The sequence below is a fragment of the Tuber melanosporum genome (assembly GCF_000151645.1).
Source record: "Tuber melanosporum whole genome shotgun sequence assembly, scaffold_18, strain Mel28".
Lineage (NCBI taxonomy): Eukaryota > Fungi > Ascomycota > Pezizomycetes > Pezizales > Tuberaceae > Tuber > Tuber melanosporum.
Window position 1 is genome coordinate 103,531 of NW_003298841.1, and position 11,003 is coordinate 114,533.

Consider the following 11,003-nt stretch of genomic DNA (forward strand, 5'->3'; position numbering starts at 1 on the left):
TCATCCGAACCGATGGAATTGGACAAGTTAAGAGCAGGGCCTGCTCTGAATCTGTCTAAGGAAGAATACGCCGGAAGGATGAATGGGAAACTATGCCTAAGGTATGGAAAAGCAGGGCATCGGATACGAGAATGCAGAAGCCGACTGGACAATCAATACCCGGGAAACAGAGCTACTGGAAATAATCGTTTCCAAAATCAGAAAAGAAGTGACATCCGCGAAATGATAGCAGAGAATCCACCGGCGGAAAACGAAGAGGGTCCCCAGTAAACGCTGGTCTGGGAGACCCAAGATGTGGACCTGGAAAACCCATCAAATTAGCGAACTACTACACAGCACTACACACGCAAACATGAGAAGAAGATGGCGATCATGTGATGATCAAAACAAAGATATACAATAGAGAAAGCGAAGACACAACAATATATGCAATTCTCGACTCGGGGGCCACGGAAGACTTCATCGACAAAGAAATATGCGACAAATACGGCCTCCACACTAAACAAGGGAAGAAAGCAAGACAGGTCTACTTAGCGGATGGAAAACCAAGCGCTATGGGTCCTATAACCCATACGGTGACAGTACCCATACGGTGACAGTACCCATGGACATTGACAGCCATAGGGAAACGGCAACCATTCAAGTGGTAGATTTGAAGAACCATGAGATAGTCCTAGGGATGCCATGGTTACGGAAGCATAATCCGACGATCGATTGGAATGAGCACAAGATGACCTTTACAAGAGAACTATGTGCGACACGATGTCTCAACAGTTCACCTGTGGTCTACTCAATACCGATACGAGAAGCGGAGGAAGAAACTTTGCATGAAAAGTGTGCCGAGATGCGGCAAGACAAGAGGGTCCAGATACAAAGACTGTACCAAGAGGCAAAAGTGCCTACCAAGGGTTCCAAAGGGGCAGCAGGACATGACCTATATGCCAACGAAGGAATCAAGATACCGGCCAACGGGCAGGCAACGATAGCGACGGGAATAGCCATTGGACTCCCAGAAGGCACCTATGGACGAATAGCACCCCGCGGTGGTCTAGCAGTCAAACACCGACTCATGACCATGGCAGGGGTGATTGACGTCGACTATACCGGTGAAATCAAAGTGGTCCTGGCCAACCTAGCTCAAATGGACTACCAAGTCCAGAAAGGCGATCGAATCACACAGTTGATAATCGAAAAAATCAACCAAGAGGATCTGCATGAAGTAGATCAACTGGAAGAAACCAAGAGAGGAAACAAGGGATTTGGAAGTACGGACCAAAACCAGCTCGATACAACAAAAAGAATTGAGATCAAAGAGATCACAGCACAAGCCTTTGGACGATATTATCGAAGAGGAGATACAACAGGAATTCTCAAATGGACATACGAAGACGAAAAAGTGGTTCTAGCAAAAATCAACATTAGCACAGAGCTAGCAATCCAGGACAAGAAATACTAAAGCAAAAAAGGATGGAAAGAATTGTTTCCAAAAGAATATCACCAATTCACAAATCTATTGAAAGAAGAGGAAGCTACGGAGCTACCACCTCGAAGACCAGGAATCGACCATGAAATTCAGCTGGACAAAGACGAAAAAACGGGAAAGACAAAAGAGATTCCCTATAAGAAGTTATACCCCCTAGGGGAAGCAGAGCTCGAAGAACTTAGGAAGTACATCGAGCAAAACCTAAAGAGAGGATGGATCCGAGACTCTTTCGCGTCAGGAGGATCCCCAATACTATTCGTCAAAAAGAAAGACGGAAAAATGAGACTATGCGTAGACTACAGAGCACTCAATTCGGTTACCAAGAAGGACCGATATCCACTACCCTTGATTGGGGAAGCACTGGACAGACTACGATCCGCAAAATACTTCACCAAACTCGACATCAAAGATGCATACCACAATATACGCATCAAGGCAGGAGATGAATGGAAGACTACATTCGCCTCAAGATACGGAATGTTCGAATACTTGGTTATGCCCTTTGGGCTAACCAACGCACCGGCTTCATTCCAGAGATAGATCAACAAGGTACTTAATAAGTACCTCGACATATGTTGCATCGTATACTTGGACGATGTACTCATATACTCGGAAAACATACAACAACACCAAAAAGATATCAGCAATATCATGGCAGCAATACAAGGATCAGGAATGAAGATCAAACCAACAAAATGCGAATTCCATAAGGAAGAAACAGAATACCTTGGATTTATTATCAATCGAAGTGGGGTCAAGGTCGACCCTGTTAAAACAGCAGCCATATGGGATTGTGCCAAACCAAACAACAAAAAAGATGTCCAATGCTTCATGGGATTCTGCAACTTTTATCGAAGGTTCATAGAGGGGTTTAGCAGACTTGCAAAACCACTCTATAACCTAACGAAAAAAGACAAGAAATGGGAATAGGGAGAAACGGAACAAAAGACATATGATGCAATATGAACGCATCTAACATCAGCACCCATATTGGTCCATTTCAACCCAAACCGAAGAACAATGATTGAAACGGACGCCTGAAAATATGTATGCTCAGGCATACTATCGCAACAATGCGACGATGGAAAATGGAGGCCAGTGTCCTATCGATCCAAGAAAATGACCCCCGCAGAGTGCAACTATGATGTTGCAAACAAAGAACTATTAGCAATAGTTCAAGCATTAAAAGAATAGAGAACATACGTTTCGAACAACGACCATCCAGTCCGAGTTCTAACCGACCACAAGAACCTGGTACCGTTCATGACTACCAAAGAACTGAACGACCGCCAGATAAGATGGATGGAACACCTTAGCAAATACAACTTCAAAATCGAATACCGACCAGGCAAAGAAAGTGGAAAGCCAGATGCTCTCACAAGGATTGCAAGCGACAAACCACAAACGAAAGAAGACGAAAGGATCAAACAAAAAACACGGACCCTATTACCAAAAACCAACTTCGAGGCAATGGAGGTTATCCAATTCACATCAAAGGAAGAAAGAGGAATTGAGAATACAAACAAGACCAAACAATCCAGGCAATAAGAGAAGCCTTAGAAGAAGGAAAAAAGGAGATGAAAGGAATTGCACTGGGGTTATGCCAATGGAAGAACGGAAATATGTGGCACGATGGAAAACAATAGATCCCGGAAGAAGAGGAAATAAGGACAGATATCATACGACAACACCACGATATCTGAACGGCAGGACACGGAAGAACGGCTAAAACCTCAGAATTCATCACGAGGTCATTCTATTGGCCAGGACTGCGCGAAGATGTCAAACGATATGTCAAAAACTGTGACATATGCCAGAGGACGAAAACGGCTAAACAAGCACCATATGGATTACTAAAATCAAACGAAGTCCCCGAACAACCATAGGATACAATTACTATAGATTTCATCACGGACCTACCAACATCGGAAAATTGCGATAGCATCTTAGTAGTGGTGGATCGCCTGACCAAAATGAGTCATTTTATTCCGGTTAGAAAAGACATCAACACGAGGGATTTTATACAAACATTCTTCCGAGAGGTCTTTCAACTTCACAGCCTCCCAAAGAATATCATTACCGATCAAGGAACACTATTCACATCGGGACTATGGAAGAAAGTAACCAGAGAAATGGGGATACAAAACAGAATGAGCACAGCGTTCCACCCACAAATGGATGGACAAACGGAACGGGTAAATGCGATACTCGAACAATATTTAAGGGCCTATGTCAACTATCAGGAAGATAATTGGTACAAGCTGTTATCTATGGCCGAATTCACATACAACAATAGAAAGCAAGAAACAATTAGCATGACACCCTTCTTCGCAAACTAAGGACAACATCCACAAAGTCAGACCACATATCATATGATTAATGATGTGGTACAGGATCAAACCGATATGGGGAAACTACACGAAACATTACAATACGAAATGAGTCAAGCACAACAACGACAGAAGGAACAATACGATAAGCACCGAAGACCAGATCCGAACATATGACCAGGAGATATGGTATGGCTAACACTACGCAATATTCATACAACGCGACCATCAAAGAAATTGGACTATAAGAAAATAGGACCATTCCGGATGCTGGAAAAAGTGGGCAGCTGAGCTTATAAACTGGACCTTCCCCCCTCAATGCGAATACACAATACATTCCACATCTCACTCCTCGTACTATACAACGACAATAAGTTTCCTTCACAAACACTTATTCCTCCCCTTCCAATCGAACTCGACGGAGAACCAGAATACGAGCTCGACGAAATAGTCGATTCCCGCTTCTTCCATGGTCACCTCCCATACCGAGCCAAGCGGACAGGATATTCTCCTGAACACGATAAAACCTGGTACTTCGCACACAACTTCGAAAACGCACAAGATGCCATCTCAACCTTCCACCAGCGATACCCAGGCAAGCCCAGGCCAAGTGACGATCACGTTCAACCAAGACTAAGGAGAGGGAAAGACTCCCGCGCCGTTGTAGCAACACGAGGGCTGGGGGGATTGCCCCCGCCAAACCACACCTACCAGCCCCGAATACTTATTCATGGGGCCAACCGACGAAGAACTCAAGAAAAGGGAAAGACAAGCACAGCATAATGCCATCTCATGGACGGTATGCTACGATGACGGTTGCCAAACACACTTTGGCGACAAGGAAGGCTCGGGATGGTTCCTGAGGGAATGTCGAAAGCGTGGCCCATGCCCAGACCACGTCCTGAAGATTTGGCAACAACGCTTCAGAAATGGGTGCAGAATGCACAGGGTACAAAAAATATCTGCGGGATTCTACCCGCAGAAGGATGGAAGCCGAAAGGTGTTGGAAGAAGAAGATGCCAGAAAGGCATAGGCCGCAAGGACGCGGTCCAAGGAGGGAGGAGCCCAAAATTGCTCGGCAGACACGGAACCGGATGTCAGAAGCCTACACAGGCAGATCCATGGACTCCGAGAACAACTGGGCCAAGCGGAGGCCACAACTTCGGCAAACGACAAAACGATCGCTGAGCTTAGACAGCTGAAAGACAATCAGCGGCACACGATCGAGATGGCGAATATGACTCTGAAATCGGTAAGGGTCAGATGGAGGACGGCAGACGAAAGGTTCCACAAGCTGAGAAGGACCATGCGCGCGGCAGGACGGGAACTATTGAAACTGGGAGAAAAAGCCTGATGGGACTCAGGCTTAGGGGGAGGGGAGCTAATGTCATGAACGTGCCTTAGCAAGGAAAGGGTTTTTCACGTGACACATGGTTATGAGTCACAGGTATGTTATTGTTTCACGCATATGACCTATTCGGGTTATATGATTAGTTATGTATGGGATTTGTGATGCTTTCGCACATGGCTCAAGTATGAGTCATGGGACATGCGCCTGACGAGTATGCCTTACGAGTGTGCCTTACGGGCAAGCCTTGCACATATGATTTATGTTTCGCACATGACCTCACTATGAGGTCATGGGTTTTGAGCATGTGATCACTTTGGTCATATGATTAGTTGGTTATGATTTAGTTTTGCACATGTGACCACTTTAGGTCACATGACTAAATGTGGGAAGAACACTATATAAGGAGGCCGATACGGCCGTGGAAGATAGCTTCTTCACGCTTTGTTCTAAGTACTTTTCCTACTTATTACTTTAACGAATATAAAACACCCTTACGATCTTCACCTTTATTGCAACGTTATCGTTACACCAAGGAGGGAGCTTTACGAAGAAGAATTAGAGAAAGCTTATGATAGGCGCTCCCGGTAGAAGACAAGGGTCTTGTACTATCGGTAACGTAGGCAGAAGCCTAGAGCTATCGTAAGACAAAGAGAAGAAGAAAGACAGGAAGAGAAGTATCGTTCCCCGTCGCCAAGCACTAAATATTCAAAGAGGGATCGTTACAAAGCACTGGATAAACTACAGTCAGCAAAATACTTCACCAATCTCGTCATCAAGGATGCATACCACAATATACGCATCAAAGTAGGAGACAAATGGAAGACAATATTCGCCTCAAGATACGAAATGTTCAAATACTTGGTTATGCCTTTTGGGCTAATCAATGCACTGGCTTCATTCCAAAGATGGATCAACAAGGTACTCAATAAGTACCTCAACATATGTTGCATCATATATTTGGACGATGTACTCATCTAACATGCAACAATATTAGAAGGATGTCAGTAATATCATGGCCGCAATACAAGGATCAGCAATAAAGATCAAACCAATAAAATACGAATTCTATAAAGAAACTGAATACCTCAGATTTATCATCAATAGGAGAGGGGTCAAGGTCGACCCCATCAAAAAACAATGCTATATGGGATTGGGCTAAACCGGACAACAAAACGGATATTCAATGCTTTATGGTATTCTGCAACTTTTATCAAAGATTCATAGAAAGGTTAAGCAGGCTTGCAAAAGAACTCTATAATCTGACCAAGAAAGACTAGAAATGGGAATGGGAAGAAACAGAACAAAAAGCATAAGATGCCATCAGGACACATCAGATATCAGTACCAATACTGATACACTTCGACCCAAACCGAAAAACAACGATTGAAACGGATGCCTCGAAGTATGGATATTCAGGCATACTATCGCAACAATGCAAAGACGGAAAATAGAGCCCAGTATCTTACCAATCTAAGATAATGACCCCCGCAGAATGCAACTACGATATTGTAAACAAAGAACTATTAGCAATAGTTCAAGCATTAAAGGAATAGAGGAAATACATTCTGAACAATGACCATCTGGTCTGAGTTCTAACTGACCACAAGAATCTGGTCCCGTTCATGACCATGAAGGAATTGAACGACTGTCGGATAAGGTGGATAGAATACCTCAGCAAATACAACTTCAAAATTGAATACCAACCAGGCAAAGAGAGCGGAAAGCCAATCGCTCTCATAAGGATTGTAACCAACAAACCACAAACAAAAGAAGACGAAAGGATTAAACAAAAAACATGAACATTATTATCAAAGACCTACTTCAAGGCAATGGAGGTTATCCAATTCACATTAATAGAAGAAAAAGAAATCGAGAAGGCAAACAAAGGAGACAAAACAATTCAGGCAATAAGAGAAGCATTGGAGGAAGGAAAAAAGGAGATGAAAGGAAGTGCTCTGAGTTTATACCAATGGGAGAATGGAAACATGAGGTACAATGGAAAACAATGGATTCCTGAAGAAGAAAAGATAAAAACTGACATCATTCTACAACACCACAATATCTCAACGGCAGGACACGGAGGAACAGCGAAAGCCACAGAATTCATTACGAGGTTATTCTATTAGCTGAGAGTGTGTGAAGATGTCAAAAGATATGTCAAGAATTGCGACATATGCTAAAGGACGAAAATGGCTAAACACGTACCATACAGATTACTGAAATCGAACGAAATTCCTGAACAAAATTCCTGAACGACCATGGGAAACAATTACTATGGATTTCATTATGGACCTACCATTATTGGAGAAATGTGATAGCATCCTGGTCGTGGTGGATTGTCTGACCAAAATGAGTCATTTCATTCCAGTCAGAAAAGATATGGACAGGAGAGATTTTATACCAACATTCTTCTGAGAGGTCTTCCAACTTGATGGCCTCCCAAAGAATATCATTACCAACTGAGGAACATTGTTCACATCAGGACTGTGGAAAAAAGTAACCAGAGAAATGGGGATACAAAACAGACTGAGCACAGCATTTCACCTACAAACGGATGGACAAATGGAACGGGTAAACCCAATACTCGAACAATATTTACGGGTCTACATCAATTACCAACAAGATCATTGGTACAAACTACCATCAATGGCTGAATTCGCATACAACAATGGTAAACAAGAAACAATTGGCACGACATCCCTCTTCACGACTTACAGATAATATCTACAAAGTCAGACCTTATATTATACTATTAACGGTATAGTACCGGAAAAAACAGACATGGGAAAACAACACGAGACATTACAATACAAAATGAGTCAAGCACAACAACAGCAAAAAGAACAATACAATAAACGCCGAAGACCAGATCCAAACATACAACTGGGAGATATGGTATGGCTAATACCATGCAGTATCCATACAACACGACCATCAAAGAAATTAGACTACAAGAAATCGGGCCATTCAAGATACTGGAAAGAGTGGGCAACTGAGCTTATAAACTTGACCTTCCCCCCTCAATGCAATTACACAACACATTCCACATCTTACTCCTTGAATTACACAGCAACAATAGGTTTCTCTTACAAACAATTATTCTTTCTCCTTTGATCAAACTTAACTGAGAACCAGAATACGAACTTGACGAGATAGTTGATTCTCACTTCTTCTACGAAAGTCTATAATACTGAGCCAAGTGGACTGGTTACTCACCAGAATACGATAAAACTTGGTACTCCACACACAACTTCGAACACTCACAAGATGCCATCTCAACCTTCCACCCACAATACACAGACAAGGCTGGCCCAGGTAACGATCACATACAAGTAAGAAAAATACGAGGGAAAGCCTCCGGTGCTATTGCAACCTCACGAGAGCTGGGGCCATAGCTCACGCCAAACTATACCAACTAGCCCCGAATACTCATTCATGGAGCTGACCAACGAAGAACTCAAGGAAAGGGAAAAACAAGCACAGCATAATGCTATGTTATGAACGGTATACTACGATGATGGATGTCCCACACACTATGGAGACAACGAAGGCTCGGGGTGGTTCCCGAGAGAATACTAAAAGTATTATCCGTGCCTGGATGATGCCCTAAAGTACTGGAAACAGTACTTCAACAACACGTGCAAGATGTACAGGATGAAGAAAATCACTGTGGGATACTACCCGCAGAAGGATAGAAAAAAGAAAGTTGAATGGAAAGGACCCCATGAGAGGACAGAGGCCTAGGACCTCGAGGATGAGGCCCAGGGAGGAGGGAGTCCAAAATTCATCTACGAAAACAGAACCGGATACCAGAAGCCGGTACAGGCAAATCAGAGGACTCTGGGAACAACTTGGCCAGGCTGAGGCCACAATCTTAGTAAATGAAAAAATGATTACAGAGCTAAGACAGCTAAACAAGAGTTAACAGGTCTCAATTGAGATGGCGAACTACACCTTAGAAACAATGAGGATAAGATGGCGGGAAGCGGACGACTAGTTCAATAGGCTTCGGAGGTCAATGCATTCGGCAGGACAGGAACTATTGAAACTTGAGGATAAAGCCTGATGGGACTCAGGCTTAAGGGGAGAGGAGCTAATGTCACCAACATGGCTTAGCATGGAAAAGGTTTTCACATGACTCATGATTATGAGTCCTAGGTATGTTATTGTTTCATGCATATGACCCATTTGGGACGTATGACTAATTATGTTATGATTTGTTATGTTTCGCACATGACTCAATTATGAGTCATGAGAAATGCACCTGTTGAGTATGCCTTGCGAGTGTGCCTTGCGGGTATGCCTTGCGCATATGATTTATGTTTTGCACATGACCTCATTATGAGGTCATGGGTTTCACACATATGACTCAGTCGAGTCATATGACTAGTTTATTGCGTTATGATTGGTTTATGAGTTTTTCCACATGACCTTGCTATGAGGTCATGGGTTTTGAGTGTGTGACTACTTTAGTCACATGACTGGTTTGTTATGATTTAGTTTCGCACATGTAACCACTTTGGGTCACATGACTACAGGTGGGAAGAACACTATATAAGGAGGCCAATGTGGGCGAGGAGGATAGGTTCTTCACATTTTGTTTTAAGTACTTTTCCTACTTATTACTTTGATGAATATAAAACCCCTTTACAATCATTATCTTTATTTGAACATTTATAGTTATGCTGAGGAAAGCTCTTCACGAAGAAGAGTTAGTGAAAGCTTACGATAGGCGTTTCCGATAGAAGACAAGGGTTTTGTACTATAAGTAGCGTAGCGTAGGCAAAGGCCTAGCACTACCGTAAGACTAAGGAAAGCAACAGAAGAAGGAGAGAAGTATCGTTCCCCATCGCCAAGAACTAACTATCCAAGGAGGGATCGTTACAACTACTGACACTTTGTAAAAGGATTTCCACCGTCTATGCTGTTGCCCTCTCCATCTTCCCATCTTCCCTCCTTGCCTACAGCCCACTGGCCCATCCCCATTCTTGCCTACACATTTTCCACAACTACGATGACTGACACCCCCCAGGAAGGTATCTGCTATCCCTTAAAAGGAATTAGATTTGCCCAGCATTGGTTTCTCCCTTGCCGAAGTATCGACTATGCCAATAGATCTGACTGATCAACACATGGCACAGTGCCATGATACAGACATGGATTGGATTGACCTGGTGGGCTATACTATCCTCTCGGGTTTCTAATCGGGGCTACATGTGGCCATGCCATATAACAGGTTTTGTAAGCCCCTGCTGTGACCGACAATCTTTTGGGTAAGGGGTGGGGGTCTAAACTGAATCATAAAAAACTTCGCAGACATCAAAGTAAGCAAACCAGCTCTCCTTGCTGATCCCATCTATCATGATGTACTACCGGCAGTGTACTTGTACTGTAATCTGACCCCAAACTCTCTCTCGCGGTAGGAGCAAAATGGTTGTCTTTTCTTTCTTTCTTTCTTTCTCTCTTTTTTTCGGAGGAGTACAGGGTCCCATAGAGAGGTAATTGTGTGGATGCTCTAGTACTAGTACTTTGTGTAAGATTATGCTAATTCATATGCATTAGGAATGTTGTACAGATGCTCTATCTTGTATTACTCTATGATACATGATATTTTGCTCGCCTCGGGCTAGCATTAGGTGAGATGGAATTGGGGATTAAGCTTGAGTGGAGGTAAAAAAAAAGAAAGGAAATGAAAATGAAGGGAGAAAATGAAAATGAAAAGGGTTTATGAGTACTCGTAGAGTATCACACCCCTTCCAAGATTCGATTTAGTGACGGTAGGGTATGGCCATGCACTGTTTCATTTAGGTTATTGATTGATAGAAGGGTTGTAGCGTAA